A 6,071-nucleotide genomic window follows, 5' to 3' on the forward strand; every position below is an offset into this window, starting at 1 on the left:
CCTTAACTAAAGTCATAGAGATTTTCTTCTATGTTCTCTTCTAGAAATTTTGTAGTTTTAGGTTTACATTTCTGTTGCACACATTTTCTTAATAAAGATAACAAGAGATGGGGGAATTTAAATTGAAGTTATTATAAAGTAATACATGCTTTGTAGAAAGATTGAATTCTGTGGTTTATGTTATAGAGAGTGAAATCACCCTCAAATCCTTCCATGTAGAAATATTACTGTTTATAATATAAATAATCTTTTAATTTTTTCAATAGTTGTGAAGATGGTTTAAAACAAAAATTGTATCAAAACATAATTCTGTCCTGGGGCTTGCTTGTATTTCTGTTTGACAATCCTGAATGTGTTATGTTAACTTTACATAATAAAAAAAAAACTTTAAAAACAGTGGTAAGGAAACCCTGTAATATTACATTTGACTTGGAAACATCTGTATAAATTCATGACAAGATATATATTTCCTAAAGCTCTATCCATTAAAAGGGCCTAAAAGAAATACCACTTCACTAACAATGAATATATTACATCTAGAGATTGTTTTCTAAATTTCCTTCTTCACTGAAAGTTCTAGTGATCCTTGGAAAAACAGCTGATTCCAGATGTGGTACAGAAAAAGTAGAAGGAGACCCAGGAATGTGGTTCCAGAAAGCAAAGGATTGTTCAATGATTAATGGGGATACAGGAGGCAATTTGTCATTTCGGTACAAATGAATTTATTTTGTTTTTAAATGACTGCATAATAATACCTGGATTAAACAATTCTCATGTTGATGGACTATAGGGTTCTTCTCTTTTTTTTTTCCTATTACAAATGATTGTACATATCTTAGTCTATTTATGTGACTATATCTCTAAGATAAATTTCTCCAAGAGGAATTGCTGGACTGTGCAGAGTCCATATTCAGATTTCTCAATTATTTCCTGAATTATTTTTTTAATTTAATTTTTTTATTATGTATGTTAATCACCATCCATTACATCATTAGTTTTTGATGTAGTGTTCCATGATTCATTGTTTGCATATAACACCCAGTGCTCCAGTCAGTACGTGCCCTCTTTAATACCCATCACCAGGCTAACTGATCCCCCCACCCCCTCCCCTCTAGAACCCTCAGTTTGTTTCTCAGAGTCCATAGTCTCTCTCATGGTTCATCTCCTCCTCTGATTTCCCCCCCTTCATTCTTCCCTTTCTGCTATCTTCTTCTTTTTTTTTTTTTTAAACATATAATGTATTATTTGTTTCAGAGGTACAGGTCTGTGATTCAACAGTCTTACACAATTCACAGCGCTCACCATAGCACATCCTGAATTATTTTTTAAAGCTGTTTCTTTTCCATTGAAGACCCAATTAAGATTCACAATTGAATTTAATTCTTATGCTTCCTTTGTCTGTTTCTTTTAATGATCTTGGATATTTAAAGAACCCACACCAGTTAGCTCATAGAATATCACACATGCTGGAATTGTCTACTTGTTTCCTCATGATTAAATACTAGATAAGCATTTCTTACAATAATGCTACAATAAATGATGTGAACTTCTTATGGTTTTAAATCAGGAGGTACGTAAGTGTTAGATTATCCTAATATTGGTAGCCTTACATTTGTCTGTTCACTTGGGTTAAAATGAAAGGCCAAACTTTATATCTATCTATCTCTATCTCTATCTCTATCTCTATCTATCTCTATCTATATCTATCTGTATCTATATCTATCTATATCTATCTGTATCATTTATATCTATCTCCTTTGCATTTTTCTTTTTTGGCTGCTGGTATCTCTTGAAAGCTGCCTCCTGTATCCCCATTAATCATTGAGCAATCCTTTGCTTTCTGGAACCACACTGTCCTGGGTCTCCTTCTACTTTTTTTGTACCACATCTGGAATCAGCTGTTTTTCCAAGGATCACTAGAACTTTCACTGAAGAATGAAATTTAGAAAACAATCTCTAGACGTAATATATTCATTGTTAGTGAAGTGACATTTCTTTTAGGCCCTTTTAATGGATAGAGCTTTAGGAAATATATATCTTGTCATGAATTTATACAGATGTTTCCAAGTCAAATGTAATATTACAGTGTTTCCTTACCACTATTTTTAAGTTTTTTTAATTATGTTATGTTAATCACCATAAATAGACTAATGTTAGTCACATAAATAGACTAAGATATGTACAATCATTTGTAATAGGAAAAAAAAAAAAGAGAAGAACCCTATAGTCCATCAACATGAGAATTGTTTAATCCAGGTATTATTATGCAGTCATTTAAAAACAAAATAAATTCATTTGTACTGAAATGACAAATCACCATAATCATCATTAGTTTTTGATGTAGTGTTCCATGATTCATTGTTTGCATATAACACCCGGTGCTCCATGCAGTACGTGCCCTCTTTAATACCCATCACCAGGCTAACCCATCCTCCCACCGCCCTCTCCTCTAGAACCCTCAGTTTGTTTCTCAGAGTCCATAGTATCTCATGGCTCATCTCTCCCTCTGATTTCAACCCTTTCATTTTTCCCTTCCTGCTATCTTCTTCTTCTTCTTTTTTTTTTTTTAACATATAGTGTATTACTTGTTTCAGAGGTACAGGTTTGTGATTCAACAGTCTTACACAATTTGCAGCACTCACCATAGCACATACCCTCCCCAATGTCTATCACCCAGCCACCCCATCCATCCCAGACCCACCACTCCAGCAACCCTCAGTTTGTTTCTGAGATTAAGAATTCCTCATATCAGTGAGGTCATATGATACATGTCTTTCTCTGATTGACTTATTTCGCTCAGCATAATACCCTCCAGTTCCATCCACGTTGTTGCAAATGGCAAGAGTTCATTCCTTTTGATGGCTGCATGATATTCCATTGTATATATATACAACTTCTTCTTTATCCATTCATCTGTCGATGGACATCTTGACTCTATCCATAGTTTGGCTATTGTGGACATTGCTGCTATAAACATCGGGTGCATGTACCCCTTCAGATCCCTTCATTTGTATCTTTGGGGTAAATACCCATTAGGGCAGCTCTATTTTCAACTTTTTGAGGAACCTCCAAACTGTTTTCCAGAGTGGCTGCACCAGCTTGCATTCCCACCAACACTGGAGGAGGGTTCCCCTTTCTCCACATCCCCACCAACATCTGTCATTTCCTGACTTGTTAATTTTAGCCATTCTGACTGGTGTGAGGTGGTATCTCATTGAGGTTTTGATTTGGATTTCGCTGATGCCAAGTGATGTTGAGCACTTTTTCATGGGTCTGTTGGCCATTTGGATGTCTTCTTTGGAAAAATGTCTGTTCATGTTTTCTGCCCATTTCTTGATGGGATCATTTGTTCTTTGGGTGTTGAGTTTAAGAAGTTCTTTATAGATTCTAGATACTAGCCCTTTATCTGATATGTCATTTGCAAATATCTTCTCCCATTCTGTTGGATGTCTTTTGGTTTTGTTGACTGTTTCTTTTGCTGTGCAAAAGCTTTTTATCTTGATGAAGTCCCAATAGGTCATTTTTGCCCTTGCTTTCCTTGCCTTTGGTGATGTTTCTAGGAAGAATTTGCTGTGGCTGAGGTCGAAGAGGTTGCTGCCTGTGTTCTCCTCTAGGATTTTGATGGGCTCCTGTCTCACACTGAGGTCTTCGAACCATTTTGAGTCTATTTTTGTGTGTGGTGTAAGGAAATGGTCCAGTTTCATTCTTCTGCATGTGGCTGTCCAATTTTCCCAACACCATTTGTTGAAGAGACTCTTTTTTCCATTGGACATTCTTTCCTGCTTTGTTGAAGATGAGTTGACCATAGAGTTGAGGGTCCATTTCTGGGCTCTCTATTCTGTTCCATTGATCTATGTGTCTGTTTTTGTGCCAGTACCATACTGTGTTGATGATGACAGCTTTGTAATAGAGCTTGAAGTCCAGAATTGTGATGCCGCCAGCTTTGCTTTTCCTTTTCAACATTCCTCTGGCTATTTGGGGTCTTTTCTGGCTCCATACAAATTTTAGGATTATTTGTTCCATTTCTTTGAAAAAAGTGGATGGTATTTTGATGGGGATTGCCTTGAATGTGTAGATTGCTCTAGGTAGCATTGACATCTTCACAATATTTGTTCTTCCAATCCATGAGCATGGAACGTTTTTCCATTTCTTTGTGTCTTCCTCAATTTCTTTCATGAGTATTTTATAGTTTTCTGAGTACAGATTCTTCACCACTTTGGTGAGATTTATTCCTAGGTATCTTACGGTTTTGGGTGCAATTGTAAATGGGATCGACTCCTTAATTTCTCTATCTGCTGTCTTGTTGTTGGTGTATAGGAATGCCACTGACTTCTGTGCATTGATTTTATATCCTGCCACTTTACTTAATTCCTGTATGAGTTCTAGCAGTTTTGGAGTCGAGGCTCTTGGGTTTTCCATATATGGAAAATATATATATGATATATTTTCCATATCATCTGCAAAGAGTGAGAGTTTGACTTCTTTGCTGATTCGGATGCCTTTGATTTCTTTTTGTTGTCTGATTGCTGTGGCTAAGACTTCTAATACTATGTTGAATAGCAGTGGTGATAGTGGACATCCCTGCCGTGTTCCTGACCTTAGGGGGAAAGCTCTCAGTTTTTCCCCATTGAGAATGATATTCGCTGTGGGTTTTTCAAAGATGGCTTTTATGATATTGAGGCATGTAACCTCTATCCCTATACTCTGAAGAGTTTTGATCAAGAAAGGATGCTGTACTTCGTCAAATATTTTTTCTGCATCTATTGAGAGGATCATATGATTCTTGTTCTTTCTTTTATTAATGTATTGTATCACACTGATTGATTTGCAGATGTTGAACCAACCTTGCAGCCCAGGAATAAATTCCACTTGGTCGTGGTGAATAATCCTTTTAATGTACTGTTGGATCCTACTGGCTAGTATTTTGGTGAGAATTTTTGCATCCATGTTCATCAGGGATACTGGTCTCTAATTCTCCTTTTTGATGGGGTCTTTGTTTGGTTTTGGGATCAAGGTAATGGTGGCCTCATAAAGCGAGTTTGGAAGTTTTCCTTCCATATCTATTTTTTGGAACAGTTTCAAAAGAACAGGTATTAATTCTTCTTAAATGTTTGGCAGAGTTCTCCTGGGAATCCATCTGGCCCTGGGCTCTTGTTTTTTGGGAGATTTTTGATGACTGCTTCAATTTCCTTAATGGTTATAGGTCTGTTCAGGTTTTGTATTTCTTCCTGGTTCAGTTTTGAAATGCATCCATTTCTTCCAGATTATCTAATTTGCTGACATATAGTTGCTCATAATATGTTCTTATAATTGTTTGCATTTCTTTGGTGTTGGTTATGATCTCTCTTCTTTCATTCATGATTTTATTTATATGGGTCATTTCTCTTTTCTTTTTGGTAAATCTGGCCAGGGGTTTATCAATCTTATTAATTCTTTCAAAGAACCAGCTCCTAGTTCCATTGGTCTGTTCTACTGTTCTTTTGGTTTCTATTTGATTGATTTCTGCTCTAATCTTTATTATTTCCTTATCCTGCTGGTTTTAGGCTTTATTTGCTATTCTTTCTCCAGCTCCTTTAGGTGTAGGATTAGGTTGTATATTTGAGACCTTTCTTGTCTCTTGAGAAAGGCTTGTATTGCTATACACTTTCCTCTTAGGACTGCCTTTGCTGCATCCCAAAGATTTTGAATAGTTGTGTTTTCATTTTCATTTGTTTCCATGAATTTTTAAAATTCTTCTTTAATTTCCTGGTTGACTCATTCATTCTTTAGTAGGATGCTCTTTAGCCTCCATGTATTTGAGTTCTTTCCGACTTTCCTCTTGTGATTGAGTTCTAGTTTCAAAGCACTGTGGTCTGAAAATATGCAGGGAATGATCCAATCTTTTGGTACTGGTTGAGACCTGATTTGTGACCTAGGATGTGATCAATTCTTGAGAATGTTCCATGGGCACTGGAGAAGAATGTGTATTCTGTTGTTTTGGGATGGAATGTTCTGAATAAATCTGTGAAGTCCATTTGTTCCAGTGTGTCATTTAAAGTCTTTATTTCCTTGTTGATCTTTTGCTTAGACGA

This window comes from Mirounga angustirostris, unplaced genomic scaffold (assembly GCF_029215605.1).
Source record: "Mirounga angustirostris isolate CCGP_5_RB_7025 unplaced genomic scaffold, mMirAng1.0.hap1 SCAF_14, whole genome shotgun sequence".
Classification (NCBI taxonomy): domain Eukaryota; kingdom Metazoa; phylum Chordata; class Mammalia; order Carnivora; family Phocidae; genus Mirounga; species Mirounga angustirostris.